At 32.5% G+C, this 23,493-nt stretch overlaps 1 protein-coding gene across 5 annotated transcripts in view; it reads right to left on the bottom strand.

Moving 5' to 3' along the window:
• The window catches only part of LOC111419027 (golden goal), a 75,197-nt gene that overhangs the window by 40,243 nt on the left and 11,461 nt on the right, over window positions 1–23,493 (bottom strand). The window contains exon 1 of one of the 5 annotated variants that reach the window (XM_071195494.1): window positions 16,365–16,460. The exons of the other annotated variants lie outside the window; for them this stretch is intronic. The gene's annotated coding sequence lies outside the window, so the exon portion shown is untranslated. Of the gene's footprint in view, window positions 1–16,364; window positions 16,461–23,493 lie in introns of those variants that run through there. 5 annotated transcript variants of the gene reach the window in all.

Raw genomic sequence — 23,493 nt, 5'->3', positions numbered from 1 at the left:
GATACGATATGAATAAAGATTTCAACAACAACATTTTATTACGAACAATCACCTACAGCTAAGATGCAAGAATTCAATCTTCTTCTCATTGACTGTCGAACCCTTTCAAAAACACCAGGATCGTTCCTTATTGAATTACAGCCAGCAGTAATACGATTTCGCAAGTCTTCCACATTTTGCACTGGAATAGTCCGGGGATCGGGCAGGCCACAAGTGTTACTGTCAAAAACTCAAGAGCAACCCTACTAAAATGCGCTAATGCACCATCGTGCATAAACCACATTGAATTTCTTATTGCTAATGGTACATCTTCTAGAAACTGATGTAACGTTTGTTCCAAAAAGTTGCAATACACTTCGCCGGTAAGTCTTCTTGGTAGAAACACTGGTTCAACTAGCCATAATTCCAACCCAAACGTTCAACGAGAACTGATGTTGATATCGGTTTTCACTTAGCTCGTGTGGATTTTCTTCAGCCCACACAATGCTACACGTGGAAAAAAAAACAACAGGTAGAAGTACTTGAACGCGCTGTAAATGGGGTACAATACATAATTTTTTGGAATTTTCCAAATAGTCCGATTGCCTGGTTCTTCCTCTATTATGTTCAACACATTCTCTTCTAGTTCTACCGTTATGACTACCATTGGATTTCCTGATCCTTAACTTCAAATAAAATCGAATCGGTATTAAATCTCGTCAGCTTGCTCTTGTCGTTCATTGTAATTCGCCGAAAGACTGCCTAGATTCAGTATTCCTAAACTGGACTTTCATAGTGATGTAGTCTAAGTCGGACTTAAAGTTCAGTCAGCATTACTGCTAAGTAGTAACTAATGGTCTCGCTGCCAAAACTTGGTTTCTGATTTTATCGCGTTTAATTATAGGCTTACCTTTTCCCCAAGTTGTCTAAGATCCTTCACACTTATTTGCCTTATTCCAAAGTACCTGCCATAATTAAAATCAAGGTGGTCAATCAAAAGTGACATTATCATCAGATTTTTCCAGATTTATGAGTTCTAAATAGAAATCGACCTCTAAATTCTTATTAATATTGCAGATATAGTTAATTGCTTAAATGCTGTTTCTAACTATCGACATATAGTACAGGCTTAGCAATTGCAGGACTAATTTCAAAAGGGGAGAAAAAAGAAAAAAGGGATCTGGTTTCCGATTCTGATAGGGCAGAATGCTAAGTCTTTTTAACACTGGGTTCAATTTTGGGTCTACTAAACTTATTTTTAGATGGTGCTTTCAATCAATGCAACGATCTCCTGTATCGTTTCAAAAAAATCTAATTACTGTGATTCTGTCTATATTGCGGCGGATACTGGCAGTGTATATTCTGCATACAAAAGGATTGTTTGAGGCCTAATTATGGTGTTCGAGGACGAGAGGCAATTTGACATCAAACTGAAGCTAAATGGGTGAGCATGGATAACAAGTGACAATCATTTTCAGAACTGTGAATCCGTGAATCATAAGATAGCCTAAGTTCAAAGTTAACATAACCTAACATTTAGAGATTAATTAACAAATTTTAAAGGAAGAAAAAGATAAAAATCAACGAATCCTGAATATCGAAATACTTTTTTTAATTTCCTTCAATTTGATTTTAAAAATAGTGCAATAATCTAGTAACGGATTTAGGATTATCCATTTTCGTGACGGGAACCCATTTAGAAATGGGGTCGTTATGTGGCAAACCGGGCTCAAATATGAGTTCGAATCGTGTTGGCATTAGTCTAATTGCCATGCCGCAGGATATTTGCTACTCAACTGGACTTATATTCAACGCTACATTTATGTACGAACATTGTACGTTTTCTTTCCACATTACAACGATCTTCAAATTTTAAAGCAGTTGTTTGAACTACCGAAAAGTAATATTATTTCAGTAGAACTTCGTACATATTTACATATCGCCCTAGAGGGGGTTATTTCTCCCCTCTTACACTCTACATTTTCGGTGAATCCAGACAAAATTAATTTACGTAATGGAATGTTTTCAGGTGGAATTTACATTAAACGAAAATATATTTAGCACGAAAATGTTAAATAAAAAAGCTGCAAAAAAAAACAAATATTTCAATACACCGCTTTCGAGTAACAAAATTTTTTTTTATTTTTGTGTTTCATAAAACTTTCACCTCCACTTTCTTGTGAAACTTCCCCAACTTAATACAACCACATAAAACACCGCTACTAGAGTTTTACCCCAAGCCAAATTTCCTAACGCAGGATCATTTTCCCTTTTCCCCCACACACTGGGAAAATTAATCTACTTAATGGAGTGTAACCAATGTTTTTTCGCCCTTAAAAAGGAAGAAATTCAAGCCATCGTCTCAAAATACAAAAATGATAACATTTTATTTCATAAATGTAAACTCGTAATCAAAATTACGCTTGCATTGAGTATAATCCCTGCCAAATATAGTCTAATTATAACGCAGCCGAGTGTTGTAAATTAATACCAACCCTGTATACATCCGACAAAATCGAAAATGCCGGATTTACTCCAATTACTGTTATCTTTTAATACAACAATATTGTTTCAAACATCAAAAAAAATTTAATTTGTTGTTGTTTCAAATGTAATAATTAATCAATGTGGATATAATAGAGGTACGAATTAATATCTCCATAATTGTTTGCTCGGCGAATTTATAACAGAAGCTTTGACAGGTCCGGCGAATAACGGAATAACCGTAGAGCCTAAAGCGGATGTTCATATACACACCAAACTCCGGCTCTAGTATACACGAATAGATAACTCCACTTCTGACAGCTTTGTATAGGAATAACAACGTAGCACAATACAGTTTAGATGTTAATTAAATTCGTCCAATAGTAAATGTTTTTTAGGAAGGAAATGATTTTAAAAAAAATAAGTTATTAAAAATATTTAATATGTCTATCAAAACGTGTAAATAAAGTAACGCTGAATAACCATTAAAACTAGAACTAACACTACTAATACGTCTTCAGCACGGCTAAACCCGAAACTTTCTAATTCTAGGTCTAATGTTAGTTCTAGTTTTACTCTAACACCGTTACTATGTAGAACTAACACTATACGTAAAACTAGAATCGTTTGGGTTTAGCCGCACGTCTCTAAAGACGGCTAAACCCAAATGATTCTAGTTCTAGGTATAGTGTTAGTTCTATATAGTAACAGTACTAGTGAACCAACACGGCTAAGCACGCCCGATTAGTTAGGACATAACCAAATTTTGTATTTGTTTCTTAATAAGAATCAATTCAGAAAATTTTTTTAGTTATAAAGGTATTATTTTTTTAACACAAATGGATAGAGAATTAAAAATCCTTTAAAATGAACCCAAACTCGACCTATTTATCTCTAACCGTTATCGAGATATCTTCATTTTTAGCAAAAAAAATGGCGATTATTTGACATTTGACAGTTTATAACCTAACTTTCTTATTTTTGACGTAAACATATCGTGTTTGAACCCAAATATATCATGTTTGGTATCAAATTATAGCATTTTTGATTCTTATTCAGATAATTTTAATATTTATCAAAAAAATCGATACATTTAATTTTGACATGTGACAGTTTCTAACGTACCTTTTTTATTTTTTAACACAAATATATCATATTTAGTATCAAATGAAAGCATTTTTGAGTCTTATTAAGATAATTGTAATATCTATCAAAAAATCGTTACATCTAATTTTGACATTTGACAGTTTCTAACCTAACTTTTTTATTTTTTAACTCAAATACGTCATGTTTGGTATCAAATTAAAGCATTTTTGATTCTTATTAAGATCATTTCAATATTTATCAAAAAAACGGTATATTTAATTTTGACATTTGACAGTTTCTAACGTAACTTTTTTACTTTTAACCCAAATATATCACGTTTGGTATCAAATAAAAGCATTTTTGAGTCTTATTAAGATCATATCAATATTTATTAAAAAATCGTTATATTTAATTTTGACACCAAACTGTTTTATTTTTTAACCCGAATATATTATCATGCTTGCCAGAAAAACCAACATTGCTGAGCACGCCCGATTAGTCGAATATAACCAAATTTTGTGTTTCTTAATAAGGATCAATTCAGAAAAATTTTTTAGTTATAAAGCTATTGTTTTTTTAACATAATAGGTTTCGGATAGAGCATTAAAAATCCTTTAAAATGAACCCAAACTCGACCTATTTATCTCTAACCGTTATCGAGATATCTTCATTTTTAGCAAAAAAAAATGGCGATTATTTGACATTTGACAGTTTATAACCTAACTTTCTTATTTTTTGACGTAAACATATCGTGTTTGGTATCAAATTAAAGCATTTTTGATTCTTATTAAGATTATTTCAGTATTTCTCAAAGTCGTTATATTTAATTTTGACATTTGACAGTTTCTAACCTAACTTTTTATTTTTTTACCCAAATGTATCATGTTTGGTATCAAATTAAAGCACTTTTGATTCTTATTAAGATTACATTAAAATTTGCTGTACAATTTCCAATAAGCTTACCATTCAAATTTTCGTTATAAAAGTGCAGCACTAGCACACCAACATTTTTTATGGCAGCTAAAATATTAAAACTCCAGTATCCTTGAAATTGTCTTTCACGAAATATGTGTTAGCATATAGGTTAGTATCACTCCAATAAGAAGAGTTATGCCGGTGAAAGTTTGCCTCATATGTCCTTAACTATTTTTTCACAAAACTCAATTCTCCTTTGATTGTCACCCGTCCTTAAAGTTTGTGCCAATGAGTAAGAATAAGGATGAAAGTTATGTTTTTCTTAAATTCTTCTTTTCTCAGATATTCCCAAATCTCTTTTAGCATCTAATAACGAATTTTCAGCATACGCTCTGAAGTACACCAAAACTGTAATTTCATTTTCTTCGTTATCTACGATAGGTTTAACTCTTTTGTGCTTTCCAACAATCTGGCCATAGGTTCTACAATTACTAAATCCTAAACGGAACATGATTAACACGTTTGCTACGTAAACATCAAATTATTTGTTTTAATACGATGGTTTTTGTTTCTTCGAGTTTGGTTGCTTCAAACCAAAGCCAACTGATAATTTTAAATTTACTAATGATTGAGAAAATTTCATTTTTTTTCAAGTTTCTCCTCTGTCATGACAAAATTCCCTTATTTTCCAGCGTACAATACGCTAGTGAAGGAAAAAATTTGGGTTGCCATTTAAAAAAATAAAGTTTTCGACTTTTCGAGATAGGGAAGTTCGGCACAAATTTCTGACCATCCTGTATAATTTTTTAAAAAACTTTTCAAGGGTTATGTAAGCTATGGGTCCTCTCTGTGCATACCCTGAGAATATTTGGCCGGACTAAAGTGTAATTTCGAAACATTATTTTTATTGTGATGGGTTGTATCCGCCAAAATTTTTGAAAAAACTGAAATAATTATATATAATATAACTTATATCAAATTATATTAAAATGTAGCGGGGATCTCGAAAATTCAATAAAAATTGCTACATTCCATTAAGTTGCCAGTAGTTTGCCACATACATATAGACTCAGCTTGTTGTGATAAACCCTGTACAGGTTTCACAGCGTTGAAAAGATCTTTATCCATTGCTGGTTTTTGTGGATCGTGTCGACACCGACTGGACAACTGTCGTGTTGTGGATTTTCATCCATTGAACGTTTGTGATACAATGTAGCCCAGATTTCCTTTTTCACAATCTTTACGGAATCATGATTTCTGCTAATATCTAATCCATAACATACGGAAAGTTCATCAATTAATTTCCCCGTTAATTTTCCTTTACCTCCTAGACCTCTCCTGCTTTTCTTTCTTTAATTTCGTAAATGCGAACCCATCCGCTTTTGCACATGATCGTTGTAGTAATATCTTCGTAAGGTTTGGAGTCTTTAATACCTTTGAAAGCTTTACTGTATCCATCTCATACGTAAAACAGTACTTTAAATTATGCTTTTTTTCGCATCTTGAAACATCTCTACGACGGAATCCACTTCCATTTTTCCTAAAAATCCGGTATGGTTTTTTACCTTTCCAGTATTGCACTTCTTGCAAATTTTTGACTTTATTTCCAGAACAACTATTTTACCAGTACGCCATCCAATCAATGTTGTTACAGCAAGTAGAGATGAAAATCACATCTTTTTCCATGTTTCAAAGAATGGAAAACTGGCTTCGGTAAACACAAAAAAGCGCAAAACATTGTAATACCATTCACTCCTATACCAAATAGTCTCATAACAAATATTAATCTCCGATTGATGTCATGGGCATGATTGTCTATCAAAAGGCAAGATAACACAGTGTGTTAATTAATTATCGTACCATACGTCATCATTGCAAGTATGCAACCAATAACGCCAGTTGCGTATTGCAAAACGAATACTGTGATATTGGTTGCATACTTGCAATGATAATTAATTAACACAGCGTACATAACGATTTTGTAGTCATTTTCATCTTCTTGGTTGCACTGGTCACACTCTCACTTTGATGTTTCAGAATATCACGAATGAAAGGTTTTCGCTTTTCTTTTTTACCACCCATACTTGCAAATATATTATACACACTTCATAAACGCTACTAATTTTTAAGTTTCTCCGTTGAAATGTACAGAAAGCAAACTAAATGTCTAACTTATGTCAAACTAACCCTGAATAATAATTAAAACTAGATCTACCGTTCTAACGAGATCCTTTATATCAAAATTTTCCTGTAATAATATTTAAAACATTTTTTTAATTTTAAGTTCCGAATTAATTAGATTTGATACGAAATTGAAAATTTGAACGCTGTGAAAACGGTGTTTTGCATTGTCACGCGAACATTCGGTATACAAAACGTGTTATCGACAGGCTTCGCGGTTATTTAATTTTTTTTTAATTACGAGCGGCCGCGTTACGTCGAATGCATCATCGCCCGGTGACAATGGACGGGGACGGGTCTCCATACGGACGGGGTCGGTTTTAAAAAATGACCGTGTTTAATTTGTTTGCGTTTGAACGTGTTTGGAACTCGACCGGAACGCGATACGAGGATGAACATTTTCGATGCGGCGCGTCGGCGGCGGTAACGGCACGGTTGTCTATTAATTAACAACCGCGATAATCGCTTAACGTGCCAACGGGCACGCTTTTTAAAATATAATGGTGAAGTTGTTAAAATATTTAGTTTGTTTTTTTATTTATTTATTATATCATTCCAGTAATTCTTCCATATCGTCCATATCCTCCAGTAATTGCTCCTAGTACACTTCAAAATCAATTTGAGATTAATTCAAATACGTTCCAACGACTCAAAATGAGTTAAATTCCTTCCAGTACTCATCACTGGCTGCATTGCAGAAAGATAAAATTTTTCTCATTGATTTTCATTTGCACTTAATGCCTCTCAATGGCTACCAATTGAGGTTATTAGCTTTAAATATCTGCAATCTCAACCACGAAAGGATGCGGCGACCTTTAAGCACATCTTGAAAAACAACCAAGTTCATCGAAACGAAGTATCTCATCAAACGATCTACAACTGATATGTTCCAAGAGTCCAACTCTAACTTTCTACTAGGCGATGATGCGGGCAGTTAAGCTTTCAGCTTCTACTTCTGAGAGGCACTTTGTATGAAGAAAGACCTCTTCCTTTCGATATCAAGTTGCTTAAACCAGCACCAACAACATTGATAGAATGTCTCTTTGAAAACTTTCTGGATAAAAGTGTTCCTGCAAGCAAACCATTATTACTCTGTGCAACATACTTATCTCAATCAATGCGACGACAGCGTGAATACAAGGTGTGACATCTTCAGGATTCGTAACTCATTCGCAGTAACCATGTTCTTTCATATAGCCTCAAAAAAAGAAATCTTGTGGATTCTAATCCAGGAATCTAGAAGGCTCTTCCAATCAAACGTGTTTTCTATCTACAAAACTTGACTCGATTTTCTTTGGCTTGATCATGTAAAACGTTTAAACTCCAGCTGAACTCAACTTTTCCCAATGTTTCTGAAGTTATGGTTTGGACCCGAGTGACTTAGACCGAGCTAATTTTTTTTGATCAAAAACTGCATTGATGAGATTCTGAGAAAAGAAGTGTTTCCTTGGAGCCAGTCTCACTTCAACGGACCCCCTGGACATTGCAACAGGAGTTCCTCAGCCATCACGTACAAGACTAAGGTAGCTCAGCAGTGGTGTCGGACCAATTTTTTGCGTATGATTTGACTTTTCCATGTGGTCGGTTCTTGAGAGAGTATAGACGCAACTACTTATATTTTGAAATTTCAGTTTTTATAAGGTTGTAACTAAAAAATGTATACAGGGTGTCTCACGTAACTGGTTCGTTAGAATTTTTTAAGGTTCCACTATTCGTAGTGGTTTGAAATTTTGGTAGCATGGGTTGTTCATTCTAAACTTTCGATCTAAAATATTTTCAAGATGGCCACCCTTTCCGGTCTACCGGAAGTAGACCACAACTTCGTTATTTTAAATGGAATGCTATAGTTTTTATTACACCTTTCAATTATACGTAAAAAAATATGTTGACTTTGATAAAAGTTGTTGATACCGAGCGTTTTTTGTTTTCGAGTTATTTTGATTTTAAGTGTTTTTTGACAAATTTCACCATGGTCTTTAAAAGCCCATATCTCAGCTAACGATCATTCAAAAAAGCTCTGCATTGGCACGACTACTTTACAGATGCTGCCAAATAGATTGTCATTTGTTGTATCAGAGAATCTTATACAGGGTGGTCAAAAATTGAATTATCGTTTCTCAATATTCAATTGCGAGAAAGTCGAAAATTTTAAATGGAACACCCCATATTTCTTTACCCTATCAGAAAGGGAATTTAATTCTCTACAAATTATCTATAAACATTCCTATACCTATTTATTGTAGTTTCCCTGATATTAGAAAATTAATCAAAATCAGACATAAAATCCCAAAGCCCGTTTGTGTTTTTGTTAGCAGGCCAAGACATTTTGACAGTTCATCGTTTAATTTATTTAAATTATTATTGGTATTATTTCTACAATTAACTATGGTTGAATAACCTTTAGCTGGCTCGCTTTTATTTACCAAAAATAACCAACAGAAAAACGAATAAATGAAACAATGAAAAACAACAATTTAATAACAGAAATTAGAATGAAAAAACAAAAACTTAAAATTATAAAAAAATTAAAACTGTTCGATATGCTGACCATTCACCATTAAACATTTTTCAACTCTTCTTTCGACTTCTACGGTTGTGGCCCGTAGAAGTTGGTCGCCATCAATAGTGCACGCATCACTCTATCACGCAACTTTTGTCGTGTGTTGATCGGTGAATTGTACACTTGACTTTTTAATACAAAAACCCACAAATAAAAATCCAATGGTGTTAAATCTGGAGATCGTGAAGGCCATTGCCATGAATATAAAACAAATTTAAAATATCGGCGTTGGAATAATTTGCCATGATATACAATGACTTTCACTCGTGATCAAAAGAAAGTAACAACAATAACACAAATATGGACCAAAAACTGTCAAAATTCCATTCCTTCTAATAAAAAAAATCAAACGTTTTCCCGCATTCCGTGCATGCTTTAATTAATGTCCCAATATCAGGGAAACTACAATAAATAGGTATAGGAATGTTTATAGATAATTTGTAGAGAATTAAATTCCCTTTCTGATAGGGTAAAAAAATACGGGGTGTTCCATTTAAAATTTTCGACTTTCTAGCCATTGAATATGGAGAAACGGTAATTCAATTTTTGACCACCCTGTATAAGATACTCTGATACAAGAAATGACAATCTATTTGGCAACATCTGAAGAGTAATCGTGCCAATTTAGAGGTTTTTTTAATGAACGTTAACTGAGATATAGGCTTTTAAAGAGCATGGTGAAATTTGCCAAAAAAAGCTTAAAATCAAAATAAATCGAAAACAAAAAATGGTAGGTACCAACAACTTTTATCAAAGTCAACATATTTTTTTATGTATAATTGAAAGGTATAATAAAAACTATAGCATTCCATTTAAAATAACGAAGTTGTGGTCTACTTCCGGTAGACCGGAAGTGGTGGCCATCTTGAAAATATTTTAGATTGAAAGTTTAGAATGAACAACCCATGCTACCAAAATTTCAAACCTCTATGAATAGTGGAACCTAAAAAAGTTCTAACGAACCAGTTACGTGAGACACCCTGTATATTTGGGTTAAAATAGCTTATGCATTATAATTTTGTAGTCCATTATGAACAATTTTCATCGATAACTCTAACCTCAATCGTTTCAAGTTTTAAAGTTACTACCCTTAACTACTTTAATAACAAATACGTCTATTTTGCGATTACAGCTTTTATGGGATTCTAACTAAAAAATTGACAAAATTTAATTAAAATAGATGATCAATTATGTCTTTATGGCTCATTTGGAGCAATTTTTATTAATAATTCTAACTTTCATAGTTATTAGTTTTCATGTTACCACTCTATTCTAATAACAAATACATCTATTTTAAGAATTTGGTTGTTATAGGGTTTTAACTAAAAAATTGATAGCTTTTTCTGGTGTGCATCTCAATTACATCTAGGAGTATCTCAAAGTCACATAAAATTTCAATACAGTCTTTAACAAATATGCCTAGTTTTTTATAAGTATTGTTTGTTAATGTTTGAATATATTCCAAATTTCATTTCACTATGTACCGAAACTCTTGTAAGACCCTGTACATATCTGAGAATAATTAGTTATATTTAAAAACTAAAATCTTAATCTTACTTATATTACAAGTTCACACATTTTCTTCTTAAAATTTACCACCCAGTTCATTTCCCGTTACTGGGGGGTACTCTCGCGCGACGCTAGTTTTACAACATCGTCAAAGTTCCCGTACATCCCCGGGATACAATATCGCCGGCTTCCATTACAGTTTCCTACTTACTCTTTGCTACAGACACAAGGGAAGCCTCTCTCTTTTGTGACTATACCACCATCAAGAATTGATTACTAATTTATAATAGCCATGATTGCCCTTTTGCCTGTACCGTATTAATAATAAATAACAGGTGGTTAGTATACGAAGCGTTTCACTTACAACACTCTCGGGGACAATCGATCGCGTAGAAACTGGATTCCGGCGGTTGAATGCGGTTAGTTTCGCAGCGGAAGCGTTTCCCGTACCTACATGAAATGTTGTGTAGAGAAGTACGAATCGAATCGATACAACCGATGGGCGAAAGAAGCTTAAAAATCGGCTTAAACACAGGAATTTACCGTCAACGCAAATCGTTTCGCGAATTTCACGTTCGACAACTAACGAATCGCGAAGGGCTTTCAACTGGACGCGTCTTAAAACTTAAAAACTCCGCGCGCGGATTTACCGGATTATGAACGTTGAGAGTTCCAGATTGAACACCCGAAAACGTAAACTTGTTAGGGACTAAGATCTTCTTAGAGTTTCCTTCCGATTCGTTTTAATACTTTTCAGGATACGAAATGGAATAAGTTTTGATCTGCTACCCAATTCCCTCCACTTTATAATCGTATTCTAATATCGAAGCAAAAAATCTTTTTCAATTTTAAAGTGAAAAGAATTTTTTTAATTAAACCTGGGGTTAAAATAAACAAGTCAACAAATGTTCTCGGTACGTCTGGTTGTTACTTACACGAAATGTTTGTTTAGGATTAATTATCTCGATGCGGAACTCTCGTATTTTAGACTATTGACTTATTGTTATACCGGGAATTTCATCATACTCGCAACGTATGAATACAGCAAATCCACATAAAGTACAACATAGCGTAATAGTACAGGCATTGGGTAGTTTTGCAAAAAAAGTTTTGCTTGAAAAAGGTGACGTCCTTATAACTCTGAGTTTCCGTCTTAAGAAACGTAAGACTAAATGGAATGTTTGTAGTTCTAGGTCTAGTGTTAGTGCAAAACTAGAACTAACACTAGCCCGAGAACTAGAAACATCCGGATTTAGCCGCACGTCTGTCGAGACGGCTAAACCCGCATGATTCTGTTCAAGGTCTAGTGCTAGTACTAATGTAAAACGGATAACGGGACAAACAGTTAGGTTAGAAACTATCAAATGTCAAAATTAAATATAACGATTTTTTGATAAATATTGAAATGATCTTAATAAGAATCAAAAACGCTTTAATTTGATATCAAACATGATATATTTGGGTCAAAAAATTAAAGTGTGGTTAGAAACTGTCAAATGTCAAAATTAAATATAACGATTTTTTGATAAATATTGAAATGCTCTTAATAAGAATCAAAAATGCTTTAATTTGATACCAAACATGATACATTTGGGTTAAAAACTAAAATAGTTATGTTAGAAACTGTCAAAATTAGATACAACGATTTTTTGATAAATATTTAAATGATCTTAATAAGAATCTAAAATGCTTTAATTTGATACCAAACATGATACATTTGGGTTAAAAAATAAAGAGTTAGGTTATAAACTCTCAAATGTCAAATAACCGCCATTTTTTTTGCTAAAAATTAAGATATCTCGATAACCGTTAAAGATAAATAGGTCGAGTTTGGGTTCATCTTAAAGGAATTATAATTTTCTATCCATTTATGTTAAAAAAAAATACCTTTATAATTAAAAAAAAAATTCTGAATTGATCCTTATTAACATATATCAAATTTGGTTATGTCCGACCAATCGGGCGTGGTCAGCCATGTTGGTTTTTGTTGGCAAACATGATATATTTGTATTATTTTTTGTAGTATCATCCATATCACCAACATTGGATAAAGTATTTAGAAATAAAGGACATATACTGTGGTCATATATAATTTGGATCTTACTTTTATAGAGATTTTGACGTAAGTTTTAATTTGTTATTTTTTGGGATTTTTAGTGTTGACTCAAACTAACAAAATTTCAATTTACATAACCTAACTAATAAGAATTGTTATTCATTTGCACATTATTATTATATTTTTCTAACATCTTGTAATATTTATTGTATTTTAATTTTGTAGAATTCTTCTGAAAACGGCAATGTGCCGAAACCGGTAAAAAAAATAAAAATAAATAATCACCACTGTATACGTCCTTTATTTCTAAATATTTTAGGATATATTTGGTTTAAAAATAAAACAATTTGGTTAGAAACTGTCAAATGTCAAAATTAAACAACGATTTTTTTATAAATATTGAAACTATCTTAATAAGAATCAAAAACGCTTCAATTTGATACCAAACATGATATATTTGGGTTAAAAAATAAGACAGTTTGGTTAGAAACTGTCAAATGTCAAAATTAAATATAACGATTTTTTGATAAATATTCAAATTCTCTAAATAAGAATCAAAAATGCTATAATTTGATACCAAACATGACATATTTGGGTTAAAAAGTAAAAAAGTGAGGTTAGAAACTGTCAAAGGCAAAATTAAATATATCGATTTTTTGATAAATATTCAAATGATCTTAATGAGAATCCAAAATGCATTAATTTGATACCAAACATGATATATTTGGGCTAAAAAATAAAACAGTTTGGTTAGAAACCGTCAAATGTCAAAATTATATATATCGTTTTTTGATAAATATTAAAATTCTCTGAATAAGAATCAAAAATGCTATAATTTGACACCAAACATGATATATTTAGGTTAAAAAATAAAAAAGTTAGGTTAGAAACTGTCAAATGTCAAAATTAAATATATCGTTTATGTGATAAATATTGAAATGATCTTAATAAGAATCAAAAATGCTTTAATTTGATACCAAACATGATATATTTGGGTTAAAAAGTAAAAATGTTAGGTTAGAAACGGTCAAATGTCAAAATTAAATATAACGATTTTTTGATAAATATTGAAATTATCTGAATAAGAATCAAAAATACTATAATTTGATACCAAACATGATATATTTGTGTTAAAAAATAAAAAAGTTAGGTTAGAAACTGTCAAATGTCAAAATTAAATATATCGATTACTTGATAAATAATGAAATGATCATAATAAGAATCAAAAATGCTTTAATTTAATACCAAACATGATATATTTGGGTTAAAAAATAAAAAAGGTTAGAAACGGTCAAATGTCAAAATTAAATATATCGTTTTTTTGATAAATACTAAAATTATCTGAATAAGAATCAAAAATGCTATAATTTGATACCAAACATGATATATTTGGGTTAAAATGTAAAAAAGTTAGGTTAGAAACTGTCAAGTGTCAAAATTAAATATAACGATTTTTTGATAAATATTGAAATTATCTGAATAAGAATCAAAAATGCTATAATTTGATACCAAACATGATATATTTGGGTTAAAAAATAAAAAAGTTAGGTTAGAAACTGTCAAATGTCAAAATTAAATATATCGATTACTTGATAAATAATGAAATGATCTGAATAAGAATCAAAAATGCTTTAATTTTATACCAAACATGCTATATTTGGGTTAAAAAAAAAAAGTTAGGTTATAAACTGTCAAATGTCAAATAAACGCCATTTTTGTTGCTAAAAATCAAGATATCTGGATAACGGTTGGAGATAAATAGGTCGAGTTTGGGTTCATTTTAAAGGATTTTTAATTTCCTATCTATTTATGTTAAAAAAAGAACACCTTTATTACAAAAAAAAATTCTGAATTGATCCTTATTAAGAAACAAATACAAAATTTTGTTAAGTCCGACTACTCGGGTATCTAGTTCTAGATCTAGTGTTAGTTCCACTTTTAGTTCAACAAAAACATAGGTCCTGATTTCTCTGGAACTATATTTTTATAGTATATTGCATCTTAAGTGAAATTCACTGCAGTTATAGTTTGCTATAAGATAAATTTTTTGGGGTAATTTATAAATTCACTAAAATCTAATCGGAAGTCTTGAGTTCGGTTTTGCAGGGACGCAGGTGTCCCTAAGGAAATCACTGACAAAGAGGATAAAGTGCCAGTGTCACACCCAATTCGAGCGATTTGAATTTAGTACCTCCGTTTCCCCACAGGTTTTTCTCCTTTTTCGCTCGTTTACCAACAAAAACTAGACGTCACATTTTAAGATTTTAAATAAGCTGATTCATCAATGATAACCGAAAATATATCCGTTTTAGGACGAGTCGGTTCGTGTATTATTATCGAATAGGGATTTTGGCTTCCCCTTAGTTTCGGCCCCCTTCGTAAAATAGTTATATGTCGATACTAGACGTACAGTCGCTTCAAAACACGACATTGCGACGCCCGTCGGGCCATCCCCCGATTAATTATCAAACATTAAACGCTATCCAAGTAATGTTACGATAAATCTTCGCGCCATCCGGGTGAAATTTGAAACGCGAGAAAGCGGAAATTGCAATCTGACACCGGTATACGTCGTAATTTGCGAAGAATTATGCTTGAGATTCCTACCCCTTCTATTTTAGTACAAATTGGAGAAACCCCCCTGGGAAATTAATGTTTTGTTAGAAACACAAAATTTTAATGTTTAACCGTCTTAAAATGACGGTGTTTATGATAGAAGCTACTTTTAAGATTTACCAAAGCCATAGAAATAGTGGTAGACGAAGTCGTATGAACGTCAAGATAGGAAATTAAATACAAGATAAGCTTCTTTGACTCGAAACAACCTTTAACGTTAATTAAACTTTATGCGCACGCTTAATTAATCTAAATAATACTAAATAATACAAGAAAAAATGAATTAAAGAAGCACAATTAGAAGTCAAAACGTTTCTAAAGTAATGAAAGGAATTAATCTTTAATAAAAACTGGCCCTTAAGAAAATATTAAGGGAGATTTATTCGTCGTAACCAAACAACGGAAATACTTAATTTCGTTTTCTTTTTTCTCGAAGTTTCTCTCACCTCAATTTTTAAGCTCACTTTTAAAAAATAAAACGAGAGTTTTTAACTAAATTAAAACCCAATCGATATTTTTTTATTGCCTCTTCTTGAACTCAACAAAAGGGGTTTTTAACTTCTCGCGCGCTAAGAGGATTTTGTTTCGAGTGAAACTCTTTAGATAAAATAATCCAATCGAATACCATTAAAAAAATAATAAATCGCGGCCCACAAAACCCAATATTTCCTAATTGTTACTGTTTCACCCCGATTTCTCTTACAAAAAGAATGGGGGTCGTTTTCGAGAGATAATTAGATTTTAACGGTACGTGGAACTTTGTTCGACTATGTATCGGACCAAGATTAGTTTCTAAACTGAAATCAGTTGCGCTTGATCCTTTCACAAAGTGGAAATCAATTTATTTCTTCTATCTACTAATTCTACTAATTTAATTCATTTTTAGGTTATGTTTTTCTTGGCATCTAAAGGATCATAAAGGAATTACGATGTTTGCGAATAAATAATATAAGAAAGTAAATAAGTAATAAAACTTACTCTGAGAACGATTTGATTTAGTTAAAAGCATCATAAATCCATCATAAACACTTAAAAACACATAAAATATCGTTGTAAAGTTTCGTTCAAATTGACAGCTGACTTTGACTAAATTAATACCAACCCCAAAAAAATAAAAACACTAAATGACAATTAAGTTATTTTTAAAATAAATTATTAATGTTAAAATTAATTAATTAAATTATTAAAAATAAATAAAATTCGCGATTTAAATTAACAAGAATTAATTTTTTCAATATAAAAATGCAATTAATTTTGAAATTGATAGGTGACATTGAAGTGGTCATCTAATTTAGTACCAACCTTAAAAAAAATTATTTTTACTTAATGACAATAACAAAATAAATAGTTATTATGTTATTAAATATTCGTAAGTTATTCACTGGGTTCACATGGTGTTGGATATTGGATCCATCTTTTATACATCTTCTTATCTCTGGCCATATTGTATTTTCTTTCATTCGAACCAGATGACCATACCAACTTAGTTGTTTTCCCTCCATTTCCTGTACCATAGGGTTTAAGCTTAGTTCTCCTCTGATGTTCTTGTTCCGCACCCTATCTCTCTGGTTTTCCCCAATATCTTGTGTGTGTACTTAGCTTCCTTTTTTTTCGATTTTGGCCGGTTTTCTCCTGAATTTCTCTTTCATACTTTTCCCTTCTTTCCTTGTTTTTCAATTCTTCAAGTTTTAGTCTTTCATATTATATTGTTGTTATTTCTTTTGGAGGTGCTTTTAGGTTGGTATCAGTTATGAATACTTTACTTTTTTTTGGGTTGGTATTAATTTTTAATGTAACTAACTTAAGAACTGTCAACATTGTCAACTGTCATTTGTATTATTGTGTTTGTTGTACTTCTTGTTCTTCCAGAATTCTTAATTTCTCCTGAAGTTCTCCTTCATACTCCTCCCTTTTTTCCTGGTTTTTCAATTTTTCCAGTTTTAACCATTCATATTATATTGTTGTTGTTTCTTTTGGAGGTGCTTTCAGGTTGGTATCAGTTATCAATACTTTACTTTTTTTTTGGGTTGGTATTAATTTTTAATGTAACTAACTTATGGTGTTGACTTTTGATCTATGTTCTGACCTATGTTTCAGTTCCGAAATGTGACACAATCAACAGATAGGTACAGAATTTTAGAATAACGGCATTAGCAACGACTCAAAAGCCTCATGGTCGTTCTCGAAATGTACACCTGGGTCAGTAGAAAGGGTGAGACAAGCAGCAATTGCAAGACCAATTGAGTAGTAAAAATGAGTAGTAGTACACTTCGCAAAATTTTTCACCAAGACCTTTCCTTTCACCCCTATAAGCTTAATTATGGTTACCCAGCAACTGAAAGAAGGAGATTTTGCACAACGCCAGTAGTTCGCTGAAAAATGGAAATGATTTTTGCTGATGAACCAGTAATAATGATGACCGATGAGACTCACTTTCATTTGAACTTTTCTGTTAACAAATAGAACATCCAATATTTGGCAGTAAAAAACCATCGTGAAGTTCATTAATGCCCACTTCACAGTGAGAAAGTCACCGTTTGATGTGCTGTAAACCGTCTTGGATTGATTGGACCTTATTTTTTCGAAAATGCACAAGGGGCTACCATAACTGTAACCTCCGATTTCATAAATAAACTTTTTGTCAATTAAACAACAGCTGAGTTATTCTCATTTTAAAAACACCCTTCCATTCTGCCTCGCCCTGTATTTCACCCTGTACTTACTGATACTTCAAATAAATATTTTATAGTAGATACATTTCCATGTGATTCTTGTCGTATAGCTGAATGAGTGAGTTTACTTTCGATATTTTTATTTAAGTTATCCGTTTTTATCAATAAATATACATGATAGTGATGAATTACTAGTTTCGTTATAGGACATCTACTCAGCCTGACATTAGTACAACATCGTCCGCCTATATAAGATCTCGAATGTAGATCTTTTAACTTGCTTTATTAATCAGTCCACGTACGCTACAAAGTATAGTGGGCTTAAACTATCACCCTGTTTTACTCCATTTTCCATTCTGAACTCTTCTGACAGCTTTCCATTCAGTCTACCCCTTCCCATTACATTATGGTATACGCTTTTGATTGCTTTTTTTAGCTTTGGACTTGTCTCCAGTTCGGTTAAAGCTACATAATATGTTATCTCGGTATACACCTTCTGGTCCTAAGTGTGTAGATATATGTGGTCTTGTGTTTGTCTGTTTGGTCGTAATGCCGTTTGTTCCTCTTCGAGTTTTTCTTCTATCTGGGTTCTCAGCCGTTTTTCTAGAATTTTTAAGTAAAGTTTGAGTGCACGACAGATTGGGCTGTAGTTTTCAGAGTTTCTCCCTTCTTATGGATTGGCACGATTATATTCTTTTCCCATTCGTGGGGTATTGATTCAGTATTCCAAGTCTGCTGGAATATTTTCCTCCGCCACTGTACTATTTTCGGACCTCCTCTTTTTAGTAGTTCTGGTGATATACTGTCGTCACCCGCTGCTTTCCCGTTTTGTGTTTCGCTTAGGGCTATTCGCACTTCTTCCTCGCTTATCTGCTCTTCCTCTATATCTTCTTCCTCCTCTCGACTCTCCTCTCCTTTTTCCTTATCCTCTTGTTTAAATTTTTCCTCATAGTGGGTTTTCCATGTTTTTATTGTGTTGTCTGAAGTGGTCCATTCTGATTCTTTATGTTCCGTAATAGTTTTGCTTTAGCCCCCTTTAACTTCTTGAGTACGTTCCAAAATTGTTTCTGATTTTCCCTATAATTTTCATTTAACTTCCCTCAAAATTCTTCCCAACTTTCCAGTTTTGCTCTCTTTACATTTTCCTTTGCATCTTGTCTCTTTTGTCTGTACTTTTCTTTCAAAAAATGTTTTCAATACAATACCACCAACCCTAAAAACTCTATTATACAGGGTGTTCCATGAGGAATGGTACATACGTTAATATGTTATAGATTTGTTCATTTTAAGCAAAAAAGTTCCTAAAAACATGTGCTCAATTCTCAAAGGTAACTGAGAAATAACTTTTAGTTTTTTAGAAAACAATATTTGAAGTTTTGATAAAATTATCGATGTTGCAAATTTCATGGATAACTTTCAAAATTCGCTATAAAATTAATTTTTTGAAGGAACCTTGTGAAAATATCACCCATTATTAATTAAAGTATCCTCTTTTTAATGCAAAAAGACGTTTTGAAAAATCACTGTTAGTTCTTAAGAAATAAATTTTTGAAATGATCGATAATTTTTTCGAATTTTGCAATTTTCGCCGATTAAGTTCTAAAAATTCGTATAAAATCCATTTCTTGGAATATGAGTATGAAAATTTTCCAAAGTGTTAATAAAAGTGTCCTCTTTCCAATGAACCAACCCATTTTGAAAAAGAACTTTTAGTTTTTGAGAAAACAATATTTGAAGCTTTGATAAAATTTTCGATATTGCAATTTTCATCGATAATTTTCAAAATTCGCTATAAAATTAATTTCTTGAAGGAATCCTTGTGGAAATATCACCAATTATTAATTAAAGTATCCTCTTTTTAATGCAACAAGCCGTTTTGAAAAATCACTTTTAGTTCTTGAGAAATAAATTTTTGAAACAATCGACAATTTTTTCGAATTTTGCAATTTTCGCAGATTATGTTTTAAAAATTCGTATAAAATCGATTTCTTGGAATAGGAGTATGAAAATTTTCCAAAGTGTTAATAAAAGTGTCCTCTTTCCAATGAACCAACCCATTTTGCAAAATAACTTTTAGTTTTTGAGAAAACAATATTTGAAGCTTTGATAAAATTTTCATTGTTGCAATTTTGATCGATAATTTTCAAAATTCGCTATAGAATTAATTTCTTGAAGGATCCTGGTCGTCTGAAGTGGTCTCTTCACTACGTTTCAAAATTATTTCTGACTTTCCCTATAATTTTTATTTAACTCCTTCAAAATTCTTCCCAAGTTTCCAGCTTTGCTCTCTTTACAGCTTCCTTTGCTTCTTGTGTTTTTTGTCTATACTTTTCTTTCAAAAACTGTATACAATACAAAAACACCAACCATAACCAACCCTAAAAACTCTATTATACAGGTGTTTCATGAGGTAACTGAGTTAATGCAAAAATTAAAATCAATTTCCAACACTGTTAGAAGATATTCCTTTGGCTACCAGAGCCAATATGATTTTCTAGCATGATGGGGCTTCTCACTAAATCTATAACAATTTGTAACATATTAACGTATGTATCATTTCTCATGAAACATCCTGTATATATACTAAAAATATTATTTAATAAATTTAAATTTTAAACACAATTTAATTAAAACGTTTGATTTGATTAAATTTCGAATTATTAATAATTACACAAATTTATTCATAAATTATAATATTCAAAGGAATTTAAAATTGCTTTTATTATTTATAACGAAATCGAAATCTTGATAATTTGTAAAATAATCGAGATTATTGAACACTATCCATCCCCTGTGAGCCCTCTGTAACACAATTAATTTTCCTACCGAAATGAAAATAACGACATTTCATATATAACGCGGGTTGTTATCGGTGGAAGCGTAATAAATAATCAAAAGCGGATTTAATCGCTAATTTAGGGCCACAATAAACCGACGAGTTTTGACAATCACGACAACAATATCATTTTTACGTCCTTTCCCATCCGAAACGAACGCCGTTAGGGGTTGAGGGTGGGTGCAAATTTGCATAATAAATGCATAAAATCGGTCGACGCCGTTCAACCATTTTCCCGCTGCCCATCAAAATTACACGTTCCATAAATCTGCAAAATGAATTTCTTCTATCTTTAAACAAGACTTCGCACTATTATTCTATTCCTAATAAAATAAATTCTTAAGTTACTTTCCGAAAATGTCATTTTAACTTTTAATCATTCGAGTTAATTTGTCGTGAACCTTTCAGATGGTCTTTATAAAAGGATTTTAAAGCGCGGTCAGAGATTAATCCCGGTCGTCGTTGACGATGGTGTGGGTGGTTTAAATGAACAGAAATCTCGTTCGAAGACATTCGACGTCCCATTCCACCCCTTCCTTAAGGGATTCTTGCAAATTACGTTGAACCAAACCCAAGACGTCATGCTAATAAAAGTTAAATTGCCGTCCGCAAGCAATCGATCCCTACGAAGACGGTTTTTCTACAAGACACGAAATGCTGTTTTCGTGCGGTTTCAACGAAATTACCTTTTTACCCTTTTTTTTTCATTTCCCAGACACGAAGAGGGTGAAAGGTAAATTTTCACAAACTCACAAAATTAATATTATTTTAAAATTGTTCTTTATATTGAACAATACGAATCGATATTTGATAGAAAATAATACGAACGCAGACGACGAACTTTAATCGGACAGTTGAGAAATTTCTAATATCCCGAAGGAAATTCTTTTAGGAGGAGAGGCCCCGGTTATTAAATACCAAGTTAAATTTGAAGTGAAGGTGGTAGCATCCACTTGTCTCCGTTTTATTTTGCTTTGAAAAAGATAAAATTAATTCAGAACTTCTTCTTTATCATTTCTCCTAGATGCTATCACAGTATTGGGATCTTCTATCCATCATCTAAAACTACGCCATATTCTTCTCCTCCATTCCATCCTCCCATTTTATCCTTGGCCTTCGTTTTTCAACTATTCCCCATGCCATTACTTTTCTCAGGATTTTCGTTTTCATCCCTCTAAAAATATAAGACTTCTCGGAACAGACAGGCTCAAACTATTGAAAATTGTTTAGGTTTTTATCACAGAACACTGATGACAGCCATCACAAGCACAGAATCCGCGTGGTCAGTCGTTTTATGATTATACCGGGTGTTTCTGTAAGTCGTGGCATAAATTTAATCACAAATACTAAAGTCAAAATGAGATCTAGATCTAGAATGGGTAAAATCCATATTGCAAGATTAAATTTAAATAAACCAATACGATGTATGATTAAACTTCTTTCTTGCTATATTTTTATTAAATTCCTCGATACCGGTTTCAATCTAATTTATAAGGTCATCATCAGCCGAATCTACATGACCAAGAAATCACAATTACAAAAATTCTTTAAATAAATTAATCGATACAAAATTAAAAAAATAAAAAATCTATAATTAGAATTTTAACTTACGCTCAAATAAAGATGTATATATTAAAAAAACTAATGAATTCATGAAAGATAACAACTATATAGAACTTGTGAAAAATCCCCTGGATAAAATAATTCTTAATACAAAGAACTTACATAGATGATAGAAGTAAAATAATTTCCTCATCGTTTTTTAGCACATTATTCATTCATATGAATCCTAACATACCTAAACTATATGCTCTACCAAAACTACACAAACAAAATATGCCCATAACGTCATTTAATAATTCCCCAACATTAATAAGCATTTTATTGTTTTTAATATTTACAATTTTTATCCCCTTAATACATTCTAATATATATATTATTAGTATATTATTTTCACCCTCCACCCTCTTCCGCCATTTCCATACCCTCGGCTCCTCGGCCCAATCATCCCCTCATCCTTCCCTTTGTCTCCTTACCCCCACAACCATTCTCATCCATCGTTTCCCCTCTCCCCCCTCTCCTAAGATCTGCCCTCGGTCCAACTCCTCCTCCCTCAACTCACTGCACCCATTCAACATATGTTCCAACGTTTCCCATTCCTCCCTGCATAGCCTACACCACCTCTCCTCATCGGCCATCCAGTATCTGTTAGCTCTCTCCTCGTTTCCACAACGGAACCTAGCCACCAACTTCTTCCCTTCCTCATCTCCTTCCAATAACAAGTATCTAGGCAGCCCCTCCGTTATTATGTCCCTGTACCTTTCGTTATACCTCCCCTCTTTTATTTGTGTCTTTCTTTCCTGTCTCTGCACATCTCGGTCCCTATCTCTCAACTCCCTCCACATCTCCCTACCCACCCTTCGTCTACTATTTATCTCAGTTACCGAGTAGCCCGCTCGTCTATAATAGTTGTCTCTGTCTCCTTTCCCATATCTGATCTTTCCCTCCAACACTCCCCCAAGATCCCGCAGTTTGGCCTCCCTTCTATTCTTTCTTCATATTTCACTGCTCTCCTGCCCGCCTCCACTCTGACCTTATC

This window comes from Onthophagus taurus, chromosome 3, assembly GCF_036711975.1.
Source record: "Onthophagus taurus isolate NC chromosome 3, IU_Otau_3.0, whole genome shotgun sequence".
Classification (NCBI taxonomy): Eukaryota; Metazoa; Arthropoda; class Insecta; order Coleoptera; family Scarabaeidae; genus Onthophagus; species Onthophagus taurus.
The sequence above is the reverse complement of the archived record's forward strand: the minus strand, read 5'-3'. Positions and strand labels throughout refer to the sequence as shown.